We start from the raw sequence: 23,349 nt of genomic DNA, 5'->3' as shown, positions 1-23,349 counted from the left end.
ATATATATCCTAATTTTCATGACTTTCCTTAATTCCCATAGATCTATGTCGTAGTAATTAAATTGTTCCCAAAGGAGCCTTCTCTGATAATAATTTTTTGGAATCAAGAATTACTGAGAGGGGGCTTAATCGATAATGATAAATTTTACAGCTTTTTAACCAATGATTTAATCATTTTTAGTCTATACATATTAGAAAAACATTCACATCATATTTGTACACAATATTTTAACATGGAAACCGTTCTGAGAGAAAAACCACCAAAGTTTTTTTTATTATGACGTAGATCAAAGGCACAAAATTTGATTACATCAATTCATTTTTTGAGCACCCACTCACAAGAGGAAAAAATCTCGTAAGATCAGCAAGAACTGACTTGCTTGAGGCACCAACATAATATTTTTGTAGGGACCAACCTATTTGAACCAAGAATATCTATATTTCATACATTTTCAGACTCAGGCATCTAGCAACATTATTTAATTCGGTTTCAAATTAATATCACTGCTCTCACACATCCACCTCTAATTTTACAACACACATAAAACTTATTATGCTCTTCATTCTTCTGTAGGCACACCCATCCATAGTCCGCAACACCACACTCTTGCAACTCACTCATTACTAGGTTCAACTACTCAAACTAATATTGTTCTCTTCTCATCACTCACACCCAGATCATCTCATTTTCACATCTTCAGAAATAATGGCTTTTTTTTTTATAGTGAATTTCATGATGATTAACAAGAGGTTTCTCATTCAATACTTACAACACACAAAATGTACTTCATTTATTTCTTCTTTAGCTTGAGGAGTTTCTTCAATTGATTCGAAATGCAATTCATTATTGTTCTCCTTTAAAATTTTGTTCCTTAACTTCAGAATGTCAAGCAACTCACATTTTATCTCAACCAATCACAATTTTATTTTAAATATTCTCTATGATTGGTTACAATTGTGCAAGTAGATAATTTCAATTTATGTTGCATACTCTAAAGGGAATTATTTGTCACTTCTCATCATACTTAGATCCTATAATCATACAATATGGTATAGTCTAGCTATTAAAACTAATCCTTTATTTTTTAATAATGGAATTCAAAACTAAATTATGATTTTCTAAGATCTATATGCTTTAAAACCTTCTTCATGTGACTACAATAATGACTAGGGTTTTTACTCTCAACAAGCTTATGCTCATATCATAGTCGAGACATTTTTGTTGATGCACTTGATAAAATCTGTCAAATGCTTGGATTGTTGGACCGAATCTTATTTTAGGCCCACTATCAAGAGTTCAATAGGATTTCAAAAACTATATAACATAGGAAATCAACTACAAACAAAACTTGCTAACATTAATCCCAAATTTGTGCCATGTCATTTGCTGACATCATATCTTCCATCATGATGATGCCATCATGCCACATGGTGGCCTTTGAGTACTGACACATGTCATATGGTTTTGACCCACTTGTCCATCCAAAAAATGTAAGCTTCCTACCATGTGTAACTTGCACAAAGTACCACATCATCGCATCAACCTTGTCAGCACCACATGTACATGACATCATTCGCTTCATCATATTATTGATTTTGGGTGATTTTTCTATTATTCATTTATAATCAGGGATAAATTCTTGAATTATACTATAACCATATTAAATAATGGAATTGTGCTCATGGGTCCGATTCTAGGTCTTTTATTTGGATGCACCCTAAAATGGTATGAACGACCTAGATACCTAGACTAGTCTCAACTGGTGTGGGGTCAACATCCTCTTTAGCATGTTACCTACTCAGTTTTCCTACTATCCTAGTCCATTTGATATCTTGGTTTGGGGACTGGATTATTTCAACACACACCATCGCTTGTTCTTCAAAAGGTTGGGACCTCCAAACTTCTTTTGCTACATTAATAACCCAACTTCAAAATGCAATATCTCTTCAACCCTTGGGGCACCTTACTTCGTATTCTACACTAAAATTTCCTTATAGTAATTTCCCACCACCTTTTCAAGAAATCAATCAAAGATAACTATGAATATTCTAAACAACCAACAATCACAGTTTTTACATATTCATCATTTATCCTATTACTATGATGGTTCTAAATTAAATGCCTCAAATAACAGTTGAGTCCCACAAATATGCATACTCCCATTAACATCAAGGACAAAGTTGTGCTCAATAATCTCTAATTCCAGTCATTGACAACACCACATGGAAGAAAAGTACCTTAAATTTTCCATATTGTTTATTTGAGTTGTACTAAAATGTCCAAGAAAGCACATAAATCTCTAAACATTAAAAATAATTTATATCATCATGTCTTGATCAAGATAATTATAGAGTGAGAACTTTCCATGACTGAAGAGGCTTGGGAAACTTTTCTTAAATGAAATCAATTTGAAACAGTGGAAGAGAAGGAGTCTATAGAGGAAGAAGATACAAAAAAAGTTGAAGTTGAGGGTGAAGATGAATAGCTAAAGCTAACAAAGCAATAACTAACAAAGGAATCAATACCTAGAAGAATGACTAGATCTATGAGTAAACAAGTGGGTGTAGAAGAAGAGACCATTACAATTCCTCAAAAGGAAAAGAAGAAAAGAACTAAAAAATCCACATTCGGGTGAAATAGAAGTAAATGATAGTATTGACAAGGACAAACAAGTTCTTGATGACAATATAGATTCCTTAGAGACTAAAGAAAAAAAGGAACAAATGTATGCTTTGAGTGAAAAGTTGCCTAAAAAATATAACTTTGTTGATGTAGAAGATGAATACATAGCTACAAAGGATGAAATAATATAAATTATAAGAAATCAATCCTTAAATCACATTGAAACACCTTAGGTTCCCTCACCAAAGGAAATTATGTCTCCTTAAGAGAGATATCGGAGAGAAGAAGAAGAGAATTAAGAAATTGAAGAATATTATAAAACAAATGCGAGTATTAGAGAGATGCTTGAAGTCAAAAAATGATTTGGTAAGAAAACACAGCTTGTCATTCATAAAATAAAATGAAATTAGTTCACAGGAAAGTAAGAAGTTGCAAGAAGAAAACAAGATGATCTCTACAAAGGAATATAAGTCTTAAGAAAAAAATGAATTTAAGGTTGAAAACAATAATTTGATAGTAAAACCACTCATGAAGAAGCCCAAGATGAAGGGAAAATCAACACAATTTCCTAAAGGCAATGTGGATCTTCTATTAAAGGAAGCAACAACAATGTGATGCAACTAATGAAAGTTTTGTAATAAGTATGAGGGTATACTTAACCTTCACTATAAGGGAATGCCAATCCTATGTTTGATCAAGAATTTGACAAAGGTTTTTTACTTCTTGAGGAATAGAAATACCTCTTTTAGTCATTTATGATGATATTTTCCAATATTTTTCCAATATTAAAACTTTCCCAAAGGTATTTTTATTGAAATTTTAATTTCTAACATTTCATGAAACTAATTGCATTGTAAAAGATAATTGCAGATTTTACTAGATTTTGTAAAACACCCTTCATTGTTGTATTTGCAGGAGGTTTTGGTAAAATATACAACATATTATTTTGTAACAACCCCTGGTTGATTTTCCATGTAAATAAAATAATACCAAGCTCATGGGACACATATTCCAAGCTGAATGGTGGAAAAACATTATAGTGGGAATCATTTGTGGTTTATTAATGGCTATGGAAATTGGCAAACAAAAAGAGGTAATAATTGACCTTTATTTATGACAAATAAGGAAAATAGGAGAAAATGAAGGTGAAGAGACAAAAATATGCATGTAAGGGAAATTAGAGAGAAAATGTAGGAAAATGAAAGAAAAAGGAGACATCAATGATAAAAATGCATAAGAGAAATAATTGATAGATTTTGATAGTTTTGGTTCAACACTTGTTCATTCTAACTCTCCTACATTCCTACACGCTTGGAGCATGCTTGGAGAATTCTAGCATTCACTTGGATTTGGAGAGAAGTAAGCAACGGAAAGCAAAGGGAAAGCAAGGGACCACAAGGAGACAGCTAGAATAACAACTACAATAAGATTTCATTGTAGGTAACAGGCTTCATGTGTGGATTTCTTGTTGAGATTTGGATGCATGATACATGCATGTAGTTCCTTGGTTATTTCTTGTCATTAGCATGGATATTTTCCTCTATTGATAGTGTTTTCATCTTTGCCTTTCCATTTCCTAGATAGACATTATGTAGTGGGTTCTCTATTTGCATTTATGATTAGTTCTCAGGTTTCCTATGGTTGTGGGTTGGGATAGAATCTATGTATCCCTATAACAACTTGGGTTCCCTGGAGGCTATGGGTTGAGATGGAAGATCTTTGGAGCCCTATAAAAACTTGGGTTCCCTAGAGGCTGTGGGTTGAGATAGAATCCTTGTATCCCTAGATAGCTTGGGAAGAGACCAATCTGTTTTGGTATTAGTGATTTCTGGATCGGTTAGGTGAAATCACTATGGTTGATGGTTGAGGTGTTTTGGCCTATGGAAGCCCTAGTTGGTTGTATTTTGGTCTAACCCATATGATCCCACATTCATGCTGGAATATGGCATGAGGGTGATTGGATGAAAGAGAGATTTGGTTCAGGCCAATCTATGGTTGAGTGGCACGTGGAATTCCCTGACTTAGTTGGAATTTTCTTATGTTAATATGAGTTACTTTCATATTACAATCTATGAGCACTTATATTGGTTAATGTGCTGATTTTATGGCTATTTTTTCATGGATTATATTATGGTGATATGCTTGTTATGTGCATAGTTATATCAGGTGATCTTACTATGGATCCCTTTCATGATTTGACAAGTTATTGAATGGTTGAGGAATGCATGGGCTAAGAAGGGTTGTTGCAGCTGTTAGCGCTTGAGATTTCACCCTAGGCTAAGGAAGGTAAACCTTCAAGGCAACATCAAACCATTTCACCTCGTAGCTAGCCCTACGGGGTATGAGAAGGCTCTCTCTGGTCTATCTCGGCAAATTTTCAATGGGGTGAGATGACCAACAAGTTAACACTGATATTAGGCTAGTAAATTGATTAGGAAGGTTGATTTAAAGTTTTTGGGGTTTTTGGTGGCAATTGGAGGGAGTGCAATTCAGGGTGTGGGGATTGAGCTCAGTTTTTGCAGGTGGATCTTTGGGGCAAGGAAGGAGTTTATGCTGATGCCTTAAGCTGAGATGGATGATCAAGGAAGAAAGAAAGGGAACTAAAGAGGGCAAACAATGACTTTGAATCCTCTTTAGACAGTGGAAAACATAAATATTAAACAAAATTGAAAGCTGAGCATGGCATGCATGAATTCAAACTTTATCACTTCTTTTGTTTAATTAGCAGCAATAGAATAAGAGATGGAACACATAAACACACTTACAATGACAAGTAGGAAACACACCATCAACACAATAATCCACAAGAATCCACAATGATGTCTGCAAAACCCTGGCCTTCCTTTTCCTCAAATTGCAGAGATACAAGTAAAATATACAATAGAGCTTCTCCCTCAAGAGTCCAACCATGAAAATGAGCAAGAGAAGGCATAATATAGATCATCTAACTCCTTTCCCCACCTCTAGGGGTCGAGCTCAGCTTCCTAGGAGCAGTTTGAACTAATTCTAAACTGAGCACTAGATAATAGGCAGTCAAAACAACTTTCCTCTAAAACTTAGGTAACCCATTCATGCATTTAATATTCACTATTTACATCAAGGAAACTTCTAGAAGTGTTAAAGGGGAGTAAATGTATCCATGTGCCATGAAAATTATCCAAAAATCCATTATTTACAAACATTAAAAGTCAACCATAGTAAAAACTGAGTTTTGCAGGCCGAAATGGTCAAACTGGCAAAATTTCCCTGAGTGGTCGCGCCCCTGCCTTGGAGTGGTCGTGCGCATTGGCAGCTGTGTTTGAGGGCCTTCCTGGTGTCCAAATCAGGTGCAAGATAGCTTGTTGGAAAGGTCTATGAGTCTACTTTCCAACCCCACTAGAATTTCTGAATTTGGATTTTATTTGACCCCTCAAAAGTCATTTCTCCCAAGGCAGCTTTCTGCAACTCAAAATAGGGGCAGAAAGTCAAAATTTGCATGTATTTTGAGCTTTTGGAAGCCCAAATCTTCATAAAATTTGAAGTCCATCCATAGGCAAGTGTATTTTTGCATGAAAATTTCAAAAATGTAGAGTTTTCCCCGTTCTGAGCTGTCCCCCCGAGTGGTCGTGCGCGGGGTGAGACCACTCCAACGGCCAAAACCTGTAAAATTCTCAAAAATGCCCAAAATGCCTCAAAACTCTCAAAATTTCTTGGGTTTGCTGCTCTCTTTTGTGATGATCACCTTTGCCACCCCTACGAGGCCTCTCCTGTATCTCAACCTCCGTAGAAGAAGACCGGTCATCACCTTGCTCATTAGTTTCAGTGTTTGACATGGTGTTATTGAGCAAGGCGGAGAAAATAGGCAAAGTTGACTGCTGCCCTGCCTGCAAAATGTTGAGAAGTATGCTGTTTTCAAGGGGGAAAAATCATGAGGGAAATGTTAGGGGAGGGATTTTATCATAAGGAATGGGAAAATATATAAAAACAGGGAACTTTTAAGGAATAATTCACACAATGTCAAACATGTTATCCTATCTCTCATCATTGGGAAATCATTTGCAAAGACATATCTTTATTAGGGAAAACATGTAATAGGGTCACCAAGGGAAAGGACAATACAATTTTCAACAGGGGGTAAAGGATAGCATGATTACAGAGGTATAGGGCAACAATGATAACTAGCATCAACAACTTGCTTTTTAATTATGTCCTTTGACTGTACATTTGAAGCATACTCTATTTTTCCAAGGAACTGATATGCTTTTGATGCTAAGGGGCAATAAGGGATTAATTTGCATTTGTCATAAGGGGAGGGGAAAGGCTTTATTTGACAGATTCAAAGAGAAAGGAGATGTATTGCATCTAGGGGAATAGAAGGAAAAAAGATACATAGGTTTGGGTCTGAAAACACAGCAATCTTCCTTTACAAACAGTATTTCAAGGCAACCTGTCCTTTAACAAATAGGTACAGCTGTATTTACTTTGTTTTTGTTATGAATAACAGCCTCCTTTTCACTGTTTTTATGAGGACTATACACAGCAATAAGTTTCTTTTGTCTTTGCAATAACTTGGCTACACATAGTAATCTTTTTCTCTGTTTTTTGTCTTTTTGTTTTATTATTGCAATTGCTCTTTCATTTTCACATCACTATTTGATCTTTGCTGTGGTTTTACATATTTTTATAATGATATTGCTGTGGGGAATGATTTAGGGTTTTGGGACAGATTTGTATAGAGGGTTTAGGGTTTAGGGATGCATATGAGAGGGATTAGGGTTTTAGGTGTAGGGAATGGGGAATTGAGATTCATTCTTTGCAAATGAGATGAGATTGAGACACATGATGACAAGTGTAAATCTAATAGGAGTAATGGAGGGAATAAAAAGGAATTAAAAACCTTGAAATCAAACATAACCCTAGCAAAATTGCCTACAAGAACAAGCAATCACTTAACCTATTTCTCTTCATAATTTTGATGATAAAAATGCACAAACACAAGCTCATCATCCTTATTTTCAACATTCAAAACATTTGAGAGGCCTACCTCGAGCAATTTACAAGTCACAAGGCAATTTGAGTGAGTTTGGGCCGGTTCTGCAAGTTACAGCTCGAGTGGTCGCGCGCAGGGTTGGAGTGGTCGCGCCAGTGTAAAATTTGCACTGCGGAGGAGGGCTCGAGTGGTCGCGCACCGCCCAGGTGGTCGCGCACCCTGCCCGAGTGGTCGCGCACCAGAGAAACTCTCCAATTTCACTGCAATTCGACCTCCTTCACTATTTTCGCCCTCTTGCTCCTCTTTGTTAGCTCATAGAGGCATAATGAAATGTTTAGAGGGAAATTTAGCTCTTGTAGGTTGAATTTGAAAAAATTAAATCACAAAACCCTCTCTCTAATGTTCTATTTTGGCATTCACTTTTAACACTGCTTTTTGAGTGGCTTTGTCCTGAATTTAGCTTTTGAGGCGCTTTAACTTCATTCTTTTTGCAGGTTGACCATCTGATGGAGTCTCCTTCTGGCTTGCTGAGCACTCATGGACCTTTGACTCATGCCCTTGCAGTGATTTTTGACCAAAACCCTAGACCTAAGACTTGGGACTTCAAGACAAAAATAAAACAAGTGTAACACAAGCTCATTAAATGATATGTCCTGATCCAGCAAAGCCAAGAAGGGAACAAAGACCAGCTCCTCCATCAGTTTTATGGCATGCCTAATGGAATGCAAAACTGACATCGATGAGACACCTACTTATGCATATGCAAAGAGTTTTTTGATCACCGATGGAGGGCATCATGACCGACACTAACAGCAGCTAGCTTGAGAGGGCATTGAACCTTCTTGGTGATCCTTAGATGAAGTTCAAAAGTTTATGATCATATATGCATTCATGAATTGTAGCTTCTATGTTCATCATATGTTTGATGAAATGAGCATCATGTATTATGCATGTCTAGGTCAAGAGCTTGCACAAGTATTGATTTTTTAGAATGTTTATCATCTTAGTTATGTTTTTGGAAAGTTATAGGCAATTTTGGGTAGTGGTCTTGAGGCTAGCCTGAAAGCATGGCATAGTTCTCACAACCACATGCACAAAACTGGAAGGTTTGGGTCATAATTTCATGCAAACAGGCTTATTGGTGTAGTTGAAGCCTCTTAAACACATGCACAGCGTGTCATGTGTGCGGTTGAGGTGCCAATCTTGTGAAAATGAGTTCCAGCTCAGGGTTTAATCACTAGGTGCAGTTTTCAGGTTGCTGAGTGATCTAGTGACCCTAAGGGTTGGTAGTAAGTGTTTTAGTTGTAGGCCCTGCTTTCATAATTGGAACTTGGAGGTTTGGTCATGTCATAGTAGCAATGAACTCATATTTACCCTGGATGGCTTGTAAAAGTGGGTAAATATGGGCTTGGGTGTTATAGGATGGTATCAAAGCGGGTTCCATTCTCTTTGGGTGATATCTAACACCACATGGTGGTATTAGAACTTCAAGGTTTAAACACTTGGATTGGATGGGTTAAATGCATATTGATATGCATGCATGCCAATTGTCTATGTGTTCATCAAGCATGCATATTGGTTATTTATGGTTATGGTTATGATATATATCTATGAGATGGTATGCTTGTGGTATTTTATTGTGCTAATCCAGACTTATTTGTGCATATGAGATAGCCTCCCTTGAGATACACTGGGGTATGATTTGATTATGTCTTCTATTTGGTTTATATAACATGGTATATTTACAAGAAATACAAGATCAAAGATGAAGAGTAGAATGGTGGAATATAGTTCACATGACTCCCCTTATAAGCTTGATGTGGATTCTATGGGATGGGAAAGGTGAGTTGGGAGACAAGGAGAAGTGTATTCTCTTGATATGGTAGATACACTGAGAATTTTGAAGGCATAAATTAGAAGTTGCAAGGAAGATAATAACAGGTCGATTGAAACACAAGAAAGGCTTGCACGAGCTTAAGAAAAGCAGGAATAAGTCAATGTAGTCATCCTTTAGAGGCTTTGAAATTTACAGAAGTAGGGAAAGATGGGGATTAATCATGGAGATAGGTAGGAAGAAAGAAATAATGGGGCTTATGGTAGCAGGTCTCAGAGAAGACACTAGTTGGACTAATATGATACTGTTAGATGTGGCACATCTTTGGATACACCTCACAAGAGGTCTAACACTTCTGGATTTCATTCTAGCTCTGATTCTAAGAGACATCATCACCATCACCACTATCATATGTATAGGAGGAGTGAGAATAAATATTTGCTAGAAGAGTTCAAGAAATCCAAGAATCCTACATTTGATGGAGAAATTGAGAGATCAGAAGATAAAAAACCATGGCTTCTTAAGATGATTTTTATTTATTTATTTATTTATTTTTAGATTACATTATTACTCAGAGAACATGAAAGCCAAGATAGCTACCTTTAGTCTCAAAGGAAAATCAAACATATGGTGGGAATATGTGAATAAAGTTAAAATAATTAGAAAATAGGAGCTAATTTGGGATGAGTTTGAGAGACTTTTCAAGAAGAAGTACCTATCCAAAAGATACTATAATGACAGGGCTAACGAATTCTATGAGCTAAAGATGGGTTCTATAATAGATGATGAGTACACTAGTAAATTCTTGGAGTTGTTGAGGTATGTGCCTTATCTTAAATATGAGAAAGAAAAGAATAAAATGTTCATGAGTGGGTTTCCATTAGCATTCAAAGAGAGGATTGAGTTTGATGAGCCTCAGTAACTAGAAGAATCCATCAGGAAGCTGAAGCATTGCTATGGGAAATCAAAGCACAAGATTGATCCTAAGTGTGACTAGAAAGGGAATGAGAAGAATAAAGGGTAGTGGCCTCAGAAGCGAGGAAGACCTCAGGATGCATGTGACAAGGAAAATGTAGCACCTTATAAGAAATTCATTGTAGTTGAGATAGGACATGGGTCTCAGTCTATGGAGTAAAATAAAGTTGATGGGATGAATCCTTTGAGGCGTTGGAATTGTGGTGGATAACATCATAGGAGTGAGTTTCCATCGCACCAGGGTGGCAGGCCTTAGATCTACAGTGCTCAAGAGGCACATACAATTGTCGATGTTGGTCATATTATTTCTTAGATCTATGCAGAAGTGGATAATAGGAAGGTTGATCATCAAGAATCCATTATTGAGATGGAAGGTAAGCTTCATGATCGAGTTGTTTCCATTTTGATTGATCCTAGATATAATTATAGTTATATCAGTCCTGACCTAGTGGATAAGTGTTGTTTAAATAAAGAAGTGCATCCAGAATATTGGTTCATGGATTTGGATATAGGGACCAAGAGAAGACTTCATCATTGGGAAATATCTTGTGTACTTCAGCTGAATGTTATGGCTACATCAGCACATGGAATGGTCGTTCAGTCACTGTACTAAAGTGGAATACTATGACAAGGCTATTGAGTGCCTGGATGATGATGGAGAAAAGAGAGTTTTGTAGGGAAGAAAGAAGGCTGCATCAGTGAGAATGGTTTCAACTATGCAAGCAAAGTGTAGCTGGAAGAAAGGATTCTTATTATTTGGATGCATATTTCTAGTGATAAAGGGAAGGATGTTGAGGATGATGAAGTCCTAAAGAGGTATATTGTTTTGTAACAGTTTTAGGATGCGTTTCATGCAGAGATTCGAGAGTCACCACCTCATAGGGAAGTGGATTTCTCTATTGAGTTGATTCCAAGAGAAACACCAATATCTAATGAACTATACATGATGAGCACTCCAGAGTTGATGGAACTAAAATTACAGCTTAAAGAAATTCTTGATAAGGGATACATAAGGCCAAGCGTATCTCGTGGGGTGCACCAGTGTTGCTTGTTAGGAAGATGGATGATACTCCCAGATTGTGCATTGATTAGAGGTAGTTAAACAAAGTGACCATTAAGAACATGTATCCATTACTATATATTGATGAGTTTTTTGATCAACTGAAGGGATCAACAATGTTTTCAATGATTTATTTGAGATAAAGATATCATCAAGTGTGCATCAAAGAAGAATACATCTATAAGACTGCATTCCATATGAGGTGTGGACATTATGAGTTTGTGGTGGTTCCTTTTGGTCTTACTAATGCTCGAGCCATTTTCATGTGTTTGATGAATAGTTAGTTGCATCCTTACATGGAAAATTTTGTGATAGTATTTGTTGATAATATATTCTAAGAATGAGGAAACGCATGCAAAGAACTTGGAAACAATGTTGATATTGTTGAGATAGAATCAATTGTATGCTAAGATCAATAAGGGTGGTTTATTTTAGCTGAAGATTCACTATTTTGGACATGTTGTTTCCAAGGAAGGGATATTAGTGGAACTAGAAACAAATGAAGATATCATGGAGTGGCTAGATCCTAGGAATGTCAATGAGTTTAGATCATTCATGGGACTACCAGGTTATTACCTGAGATTCATCAAGAAATTATAAAGTATTGGTTATCCTATCACATTTTTTTAGAGGAAAGGGAACAATTTTGAATGGACTAAGGAGCGTGTAGCTAGTTTTGAGTAGTTGAAGCCGTTTTCTTAGAAATGATCTAGTCTTGAATATTACAGATCATGATAAGGAATTCATGGCATGTATAAATTATTACAAGGAAGGAATTTGTCGAGTCATGACGTAGGAAGGATAGGTGGTATGCTATGAGTCAAGGAAGTTGAATGAGAGAGTGTGGAACTATGTGACTCATGATCTTGAGTTGGAAGTTATCATTCATGCATTGAATATGTAGAGACATTATCTCTTTGGCAGGAGGTTTATTTTGATTAGTGATCATAGTGGAATGAGGTATTTGTTTGACCAACCCAATTTGAATGTCAAACAAGCTAGATGGTAGGCTACCCTCAGTGAGTTTGACTTTGAGATTAGGTACATTAAGGGAAAGGAGAACAAAGTTGCATATGCTCTCAGTAGGAGAGTGCAGGTGAATCATATTTAAGTTGTGAGCTCTTATGGGACAAATTTATAGGAGTGTATCTTGCATGCAGGGTATTATGATGATAAGTACCAACAATTGAAGCATATATTGCAATACGGTGAAGGTGATAGGGATGAGGAGTATTACCTCACAACAGATGGATTGGTCATATTCAAGAACAAGATTTATGTGTCAGATAACAATCAGTTGAAGAAGCTTATCTTGAAGGAGTTTCATGTGAAGTTGTATTCAGGTCACCCAGGATATCAGAAGACTTTGGCACGCATTGAGAATTTCTATCATTGGCCAAACTTGAAGAAAGAGGTGGTTGAGTTTGTTGTGAGATGTTTGGACTATCAGGAGGTGAAAGAATAATGAAACACCCAGATAGTTTGTTGTAGCCTATTTTGATTCGAGAATGGAAATGGGAGGTCATTTCCATGGAATTAATTACAGGTTAGCCAAGGAAATTGAAGCATCATGATTCCATCATGGTTGTCTTTGATAGGTTGAGTAAGGTAACTCACTTTATCGCACTGAATTCTATGAATTCAGCTAGCGTGGTTACATGGTGTTCCCAAGAAGATCACATCAGAAAGAGAGGCCAAGTTTACTTCCAAGTTCTGGAAGGAGTTGTTTGCAGGCTGTGGGACAAAGTTAGATTTTGGAACAACTTATCATCTACAGAAAAATGGATAGATAGAGAGGGTTAACAAGATTCTTGAGGATATGTTGAGGATGTATGTCATGCGCTAACAAAGGAAGTGGGAGGAGTATCTTTCACTAGTGGAGTTTTCACATAATAATGAGGATCAAGTTTCCTTGAAGATGAGACCATATGAGGCTCTTTATAGTCTGAGTTGTAATACTCCTATCAACTGGAGTGATCTAGTGAACATGGTGTTGATTGGACTAGATATGTTGGATGAGATGGAGTAGGATATGCAGGTTATTAAGAAGAATCTAAAGGCAACACAAGACAAGCATAAGAGATATGAAAATCATCATGAAACATTCAAGGAGTTCCAGGTTGGAGAAAATGTTTACTTGTGCATTAATCCTAAGGGGAGCTCCTTGAGGATTGGGTCATGTGCCAAGCTCGCACCTCAGTATTTTGGCCTTTTTGAGATCCTTGAGAGGATTGGAACAATGGGCTATAGACTTTAACTGCCTCCAAGAGTGAAATTCCATGATGTTTTCCATGTTTCATTGATTACAAGACATGTTTGGGATGTTTATCATGTGATTCATTGGTCTATATTGTAGGTGGAACTAGAGGGAGAGTTCCAACTAGAGGCATAATGCATTTTGTAGCAAAAATAAATCATGTTTTGGAACTAAGAAATACAACAAGTTAAAGTGTAGTGGAAGCGCTTTGGGCCTAATGAAGCTACATGGAAGATGGTTGATAAGTAGTATGTTGTAAATACTACATATATTTGTTTTATAAATCTCCATAGGAAATATGTTTTGTTGGTAATAAGCATCATTGAACACCGATGATGGTGTTCCCCAATGGGGAGAGGTTTGTAACAACCCCTGGTTGATTTTCCATGTAAATAAAATAAGACTAAGGTCATGGGACATGTATTCCATGTTGAAAGGTGGGAAAACACTATAGTGGACATCACTTGTGGTTTATTAATGGCTATGTAAATTGTAAAAGGAAAAGAGGCAATAATTAGAATTTAATTATGAGAAATAAGGAAAATAGGAGAAAAGGAAGGTGAAGAGACACAAATATGCATGGAATGGAAATAAGAGAGAAAATTAAGGCAAATGAAAGAAAAATGAGACATCAATGATTAAAAGGCATCAAAGAAGCAATTGATGGATTTTGGTAGTTTTGGCTTAGCACTTGTTCATTGTAGCTCTCCTACACTCTTACACAGAGAATTCTTGGATCATTCTAGAATTCACTTGGATTTGGAGAGAAGTAATCAAATGAAATAAAAGGGAAAGAAAAGAAAAGAAAGGTAATGCAAGGAGATAGTTGGATCAACAACTACAGTAAGATTTAATTTTAGGTAATAGGTTGCATGTGTGGATTTCTTGTTGAGATTTGGATGCATGATACATGCATGTGATTCCTTGGTTATTTTTTGTCATTGGCATAGATATATGCTTTGATTGATAGTTGTTTCAACCTTGAATTTCCATTTCTTGGATAGCCATGATGTAGTGGGTTCTCTATTTGTATTTCTGATTGGTTCTCAGCTTCCCTATGGTTGCGAGTTGGGATAGAATCTTTGGAGCCTTGCAATAGTGTGGGTTCTCTGGAAGCTGTGGGTTGAGATGGGAATCTATGGATCCCTATAAAAAATTGGGTTCCCAGGAGGTTGTGGGTTGAGATATAATCCCTAGAGCCCTAGACAACTTGGGAAGAGACCAATCTAGTTTGGTATTAGTGATTTATGGACTGTTTAGGTGAAATCCATTTGGTTGAAGGTTGAGGTGGTTTTACCTAGGGAATCCCTGAATAGTTATATTGTGCTTTAGCCCATATGATCCCACATTCATACTTGGAATATGACACATGGGTGATTGGATGAAAGAGATTTGGTTCAACCCAATCTATGGTTGGGTGGTATGTTGAAGTCCCTGACTTGGTTGAATTTTTCTTATGTTAATATGAGGTATTTTTCTATTATGATCTATGAGCACTTGTAGTGGTTAATGTGTTTATTTTATGGCTAGTTTTTCAAGGATTCTATTATGGTTGTATGCATAGTTATATGATGTGCTCTTACTATGGATCCCTTTCATGATTGGACAAGTTATTGAGCTGTTTATTAATGCATGGACTAACAAGTGTTGTTGCAGATAACTTGAGAGGGCATAGATCCTTCTTGATGATTCTCATATGAAGTTCAAAAGTTTATGATTAGATATGCATTCATGACCTATAGCTTCTATTTTCATCATATGTTTGACAAAATGAGTATCATGTATTGGGCATGTTTATGTCAAGATATTGCTCAAGTTTTCATTTTTTAACATTGCTATCATCTTATTTATGTTTCTGGAAAGTTATAGGAAATTCCGAGAAGTGGTATGGAGGGTAGCCTGAAACATGACATAGATCTCACAACCACATGCATAGAACTAGAAGATTTGGATTATAACCGCACGTAGGCAAGATTATGGGTTGTTGGAAATAACACTGAGAGGGGGGGTGAATCAGTATTAGCAAGTCAATTATTTTTCATTTCACAATCAGATTTGTATACGCTACTTCAGTTAGAGAAACCTGCATATATTCGCAACTACAGTTAAGGAAACTAGCGTATAACCTGCAGACTTATAATTTAGTTAATTCATCAGATGTTGATCATTAATCTGTGTATCAGAACCATATAAACAGCAACCAGGTACAATAAAAATAGAGCAGACAATCACACACAAGAACACAAGATATAAGGTGGAAACCCAATGAGGGTGAAAACCACCTGCTGCAATTCGTTTCTATCTTCTTTTAATAAGAAACTTCTTTTTACAATATTTCTGTACTGATGCAGTCTTATACCAGTATGTAGGCTTCTACCTGCAGAAGGCTACAACCTTCTCTCATTCTCCAGTTTCTCCTGGAAGGGAGCTTCAACCCCCTTAACTCTTGTACTAGCTGATGTGTTTACTAGTACGTAGGTGCTGACCTACAAAAGGCTACAACCTTCTCTTTTCTTCCAGGGACCACATTTCATTAATTTTTAGACTGGATCCATCAATAACATCAATCAAACATCTGCATCAACCAATCTTCTTGTACCAACCAAAACTGAATCAAATAATCACTTCTCTGAAAGCTGTAACTAGAACACTATACCAGTAACCAGAACCCAAGCCAGACCCCAAAATACTGCAGCAGCAAACAGAGGTAGCTAAAGCATATTTTATGAGATGTATGCTACTTCAATGCAACAAACTTGCATGCATACGCATTCTTCCCAAGTCCAACCTGCGTATACGCTATTTTGGAATGTTGAACCGGCGTGTATACGCGCCTTTGATATAATGAACCTGCATACAGATCTGTAAAAGATGATTTAACCTTTGCAACTAATTAGACATTAGTTATACCCAGATCATCAGATTTACAGATTATGACATGTGCCAATTATAAAATATCAAAACCACACAAAGATATTTCTCTTCAAGACTTAAGATCTTGATCCATCAATAGAACTTATCCTTCTTCAAGCACTTAGGTTCTTCCTTGATTTAGATCCAGCTATGCACCATAACCCAATGACCAGTATTCTAGATCTTGCTCTTCATTATATATTCAATACTTGAGTGCCTTCGCCTAATGATTTCCTCCTTCTTTTATAGTCTTAGGCCTTACTCAATACCATGGTCCAAAACCACTTAGACTCAATACCTTGGACTAAATACCTGGGGTCAAAACTTTGGACAAGATACCTTGGATCAATACCATGGGTCAAAATACCAAGGACCAAATACCACGGACCAAAACCAAGTTTTCCAAAATGTACATGCTTTTCCTTGCATGGAAGTGCATGTATATGCATACGCGCCTTTTGGTATGCGAACCTGCGTGTATACATGGCTTGGTCAAGGGGAACCTGCATATACCTCTTTTTCCTTCATTCTGTGAGTTTGAACTATGATCTGTCATCTGAGAGAGTTGTCATCAAGGACAACATCTGTGTCATAGCGCCAAACTTGTGTCATAATGCCAACATGGGTGCGGTTGGAGCCTCACAACCGCATGCATAGTGTTTCATGGGTGCAGTTGTGGTGTCAAGCTTGTGGAAATGAGTTCCAACTCAGGGTTTGATCACTAGGCATGGTTGGCAGGCTGTTGAGTGATCTAGTGACCTTGAAGGGTGGTAGTAAGTGTTTCAGTTGTAGGCACCACTTCCATAACTAGAACTTGTAGGTCGAGTCATGTCATAGTAGCACTTAGCTCGTGTTTACCCTAAAGAGCTTGTAAAAGGAGGTAAATTAGAGAAATTTTGAGGTACAAAATGGGCCTCCTAAGAAATATTATAAAATAATAGTGGAAATAATAAAATAATATTAAATTACCTCATCAAGTTTTGGAGGGGAAAAATAAAGACAATTTTTTCAACTCGTTTTTTTAACTTATCTCCCTATGATTTTACTCAAATTTATAGCGAGAACACTCGATAGATGCATAATTTAATTTTGCATCCAAGGAGTAACCTTGTTGCATACTTTTGATGGACCCTACTACACAAAAAATGTGAAATACATGAAAAAACATGATTGCAACCTCTGTTTCAATATGAAGAAATTCAAACTCTACAATGTAGTTGTATCGAGCAACAATATGGATTTCCCAAATTAAAGTGTTAATGGTTTCCCGGAAGTTAAAATTACAAATATGCTCACTCCTAGGCATATACTTAAACATGAACAACTTAAACCAGGGACTCCACCAGTTATTAGCATTATCTAACTGTGTCGCATATGCAATGAATCTAACATAACCATGTATCTTGGCCCTCTGATCGATAGAGAAATAATCTTGCCATGTCCAATCAGTATGTTGGACGAATCCAAAATAGATAGGAACTGGTTCTCTAGATAGTGAATAATAGACACACCAAGGCCTATCTCTATAAGGTAACTCCCTACTATAGGCTATCATACTAGACTCTGAATCGAACCATATTTGCAAAATAATTTGGATGACTTCTACTGGTAATGACTTGACTCTTAAAACAAAACAATCCCAACAGAATTCATATTTACACTGACTACAGACCAAGATTGAACAAATTTTTGACTGACAGACACTAGACTGGACTGGACTTTTACTTGAAGAACTTTCTCCTTTGTATAGGGGTCTGAACATCTTGATGTCTTTGATTTCTGGATCTCCTTCTCTTGTTAGCATGTTTGCTAGATAATTTTTTGCACCTGATTTATAGACAATGTAGAAATCAAAACCTTCTAGCCAGAGAGCCCATCTTAGAATCCTGGTATTCCCTTGTTCTAGCAATTTCTTGTTGGACAAAATACCTTTCATATGCTTTAGATCAGTTCTAACCAGAAACCTGACACTTTTCAAGAATAACCTGAATCTTTGAATTCCCCTTTTGACAGCAAGTATTTCTTTGTGGGAGGATGGATATTTAACTTCTGTGTCGTAAAAAGTCACAGAGGCGTACGCACAAACAATTTCCTTCCTTCCATGTTTCTGTAATAACGCTGCAGCCCATGTATGATCAGATGCATCTGTTTCAAGAATAAATGGGAGATTAGTGTTAGGCAGTCTTAACTTGGGAAGTTCTCTGATTTTGCTTTTTATGTTCCTTACTGTTGTAGTCACTTTATTGGACCATTCAATTTTTTCTTTCCTCAGTATTTTCTACAAAATCTTTGTATCTTCAGACTGTTTTTCGTAGAACTGCCGGATATAATTCAAGCAACCCAAAAATCTCTGAAGCATCTTTTCATCAAGGAGAACATCAGGAAACTTTAAAAGGTGGAGAAGGACATGAGGCTGAAGCTCTATATGAACCTGTTCGATATGCAATCCTAAATAGTCTATTCTAACTTTTCTAATTTGAAATTTATCCTCTGAGTCAGATAGAACTAAGCCATGCTTATATACCATTTCATAAAAATTTTCTAAATGCGTCTTGTGAGTATTTACATCCTTACTGAATACAAGCAAACCATCAATATATACAATGACATATTCTACCCCTCCAAAAATTTCTTCCATCCTTTTTTGAAACTCAGACGGGGCATTCTTCAATCCAAATGGCATGACTGTCCATTGGTATTGGCCATGTGGAACTGTGAAGGCGGTTTTATACCTGTCTTCTTGAATAATGCCAATTTGCCAAAACCCACTTTTAAGATCAAATTTGCTGAAAACATTAGCATTGGCTATTTTAGCAAGCAACAATTCTTTATTGGGAAGAGGATGCTTGATAGGCATGAGGGCCTCATTTAATATTTTGTAATTAATTACCAACCTCTTCTTGCCACGTTTTTGCTCACTATGTTTGTTGACGTAGAAAGTTGGACATGCCCATGGGCTTTTTCAAGGCTCAATCAAATGTTGTTCAAGCAGTGGTTGAATTTCTTGTTTGCACAAGGCTTGTTCAGTAGGCGACATATGGTTAGCACTTGCTTTCTATGCTTTAGAAACATACCCTTCTTCATAAGGTAATGCTACAAAATATTTCTCTCTGGTCCAGAAAGTGTCTGCCCTACTTGCTGTGCAATCTTGGTGTAGCTTATCTGAGATCACTTGCAATGCTTTTTGTCCATGTATTTCTGCATGCTTGACAATTTTTTGAATTTTTGTAAGATTATGCATAGTGTCCTACAAATTATCTTCTTCACTGGGTTTGACTTTAAGCTGGTACTCATTCTTTGCAGCAATCATAACAGGCCCTTCATTAGTAGTAAATGTGACGGTGTCTTTGCCAAAGGTGACTGGGAGGAACCTTTTCAAAAAATCTTGTCCTAACAAGACATCTGAGCCTGTAACAAAACTGTACAATGTAACATAAGTCTGTACATGATTCAAATAGACTAGAAAATCAGGAGATATATAGTTAATCTCCATTAATTCTTTATTTACAGCTCTGAAGGACAATTTAGTAGGCTGCCAATAATAAGCAGGAATTGCACCAAACTTGCAGCAACTACACATAGCTCCAGAATCAATTTGCGCATCTAAAGTATATTCCTTTATGTTTGGCAATTTTATCTTCAAAGGAATTACTACTTTATCTCCTATTCCCATGATGTTTACCAAATCTACTTCCTTAGATTTCATGGGCATTTCTTCTGGAATATCCTTCATTAGAATTCTCGCTAATTTGGAATTAGTATCATCATATTCAGAAACAAGATTTTGAAGTTTAGCTGATAATTGAAACATTTCTGATCTTGTTGATTTGATAGATGATTCCAAACTGCTAATTTTTCTCTTGAGAGTCTTAATTTCATCCATACCTGTATCTTGAGAAGCTTCTGTAAGGTACAATGGTTTGAACAATGAATCAAACTCTCTTGCCACGAAATTCTCATCATCAATGATCCTTCTAGAAGGCAATTGTTTTTCTAAGCTTTCTAGCCTTTCTTTCAATCTTCTTCTGGCCGTTAACTGGGATGGTGCAAGCTGGGCTAGCTGTGTGTTAATCTCATCAATCTGATTATGCAAATTATCTGTTTTATTGAAGCAGAACATTTTAATGTCAGCAATAAAAGTTTCATCAGAGTCAAAGGAATTCGATTCCAACTTTATTTTGTTGATATTAGGTAAATCATCAATATCTGAAATAGAAGTTCACTAGAAATTTCAAAATATTCACCATCTGAGTGGGATATGAGATCCCAATTTTCTGGATTATGGACTGTAGTGAAAACATCCATAATCTTCAACTGTTTCTTGTTCTTTTTCTCTTTGCATGTATTTGCATAATGGCCTTCTTTCCCACATATAAAACAGGTTACCCTTTTAGAAGGCTTTGCTCTTTTCCTGAATATTGTCCTCTTCTTTTTGGAAAACTTAGAAGGATAATATTTTTTCTTAGGAATGTACTTGTCTGTTTTGCAGGAACAAGAAACTTTTGATACTTTCTTTATAGATTTGCTACTACATCCAAAATCATAAGTTTCTGCAAAATTATTACATAACTTCGTACTGAAATGCATCTGCTTTTTAAAATTCCTTTTAGCTTTTTCTGATGCACATTCCTTTTGCAGAATAGAAACTATCATTTGGTGTATCGCAGCAAATGAAGAATTCTCAATTCTTATCTTGTTGGTCTCAATATAGTGGTTAATCAAATCTAGAATTTTCCCTGGCATTGAAGCTATATAATATCTCAAATAAGCAACATTGTGAGGATCTGCAGCTTGATAAAGAAGTTTTTGCATAACACAATAATAATCATGCAAGTAATCTATGTTACACAATCTTTGAGACAAAAAGAGCTGACCATGATGCACTGAATTTTCTGGTACTACTCCCACAAATTCATGTTTTAAGGCATCGAAAATATCTTTCAAGGGATCTGTTGGGTGTTCAATGATATTGGTCATCTCTTCTTCAGACAACTTATCCTACCATTGTTTTAAAATGCCAGTAAAAGACGAAACAATTTGTGTGACTATATCAGATCATGAGACTTTAGTTTCAACTTTGCGTTGGAGTGCCCAAGCATGAACATTATGTAGGACTGTTATTACTTCTTCACTTCCCATGCAATCAATATTTACTAGGAGTGTATTACCAAATCCTTTAGCTGAGGGATTTTCAAATTTGGCAGTGGTATTTTCCAGATTATCTCTGTATCAGGAAAACGGACTATCAGCGGAGGTATCATGTGCAAAAGTGTCAGTGTCGCCTTTCTTTCCTTTATGTGAAAATGAAAATGTGTCTCCTCTATCTCTTTTAGAACTAGTTTCTCCTGGAGTAGGGGAGGTAACACAAGACATGGTCTTTTCTGAATAAATATTTGAACAAATTTTCTGAAGAAAAATTATATGATGAAAATGTTTTAGTCCAGGAATTTGATCCACAGCCAAATTGGACATTGCCAGAGATAGGGGTAGATAAGTTGTATAAGATTCCTGCTTTTCAGTTCAGTGCAACTCAGTTATTCCGCTTTACTTCTGTAAACATTCCAATTACTACTGATCAGAAAGTCTACCAGATCCCTTTAATCAAAAGGGAAGATATTGAATGGGGTTTAGAACATGGGTTCAAATATATTCATATAGGCATGATTCAGTTCGGGATTAATCCACATGTCAGGCCTGGGTTAAATACTTCTTGCCTAACTTGTGTTCTGGATACTAGACTGAATGAGTTTAATGATGCACTGTTGGGAGGTTTTCAGAGTCCTCTTAATAATGGTCCCATCTAGTCCTCTGTAATTCCCAGATACCAAGTTTCTTTGAGTGACCCATACATAAATGAATTTTTGAATGCCTATATTCAATTCAATGGATTCAATGTCGCCCCACAAACTTTCATTGCTTAACTACATTCTTCTATTTGTCTTTGATTTGTTTCAAGCACAATGCCTCCACTCAATCTGAAATTGTGTTCTAGAGCTTTAAAAGGAGGAGTAATAGTTGGTCCTGGTAATACTGCCCCCTTGTAGATAGGGTTTTCCAGAATGTACACTGCTTGATGAATGGAATAGTACTTACATTCCATTATCCCAAAAATATCCTCAACTGCAAATGCCAAAAGAACCTAGACAATTGTCTATTGTCAAGCATCCTGATGGATCTTCTGGTCTAAAATTCACAAGCCCTCTTCTCGTCAAATCCATGACTATCTTGGATAGGTCTCCATTTCTAGGAAGTCAGGATAGTACAAAAGCAGTAATACATCCACCAGTTATGCGTACTCCTGCTCCTTTATCAATTCCTGTACCACCCACATATTCTACTCCCAAAAAGAATCAAAAGAAACATCTGACTCATAAATCTGATGATTGCCAATTCTGTGTATCCGGTCCATCTTCCAGTTTCCAACTCGAAGACCAGAAGCTTGAAGCTGTATTACCTGATATAAAAAGCTTTAGTCTTCCTAGAGCTCAACAGGATCCAATTGCAAAGATTAATGAAAGATATCTGGAGCCTACAAACTCTAGAAAAACTTTCAAAAATGGTACTTTGAAGTCAGACTTTCAATGGTTACAGATGAAAAATATGTCAGATACAGATCAGACAGAAATAGAGAAAATGCATAATTATACAAACTACCAGATTGTTTGTATGCTGCAGAATATAGATGATATAGCCAAAGATGTGCTAGAGATTAAGGAAC

This window comes from Pinus tabuliformis, chromosome 5_2, assembly GCF_031772625.1.
Source record: "Pinus tabuliformis cultivar Carrire ecotype Pingquan chromosome 5_2, CPIR1, whole genome shotgun sequence".
Lineage (NCBI taxonomy): Eukaryota > Viridiplantae > Streptophyta > Pinopsida > Pinales > Pinaceae > Pinus > Pinus tabuliformis.
Note: the sequence above shows the minus strand (reverse complement) of the source record.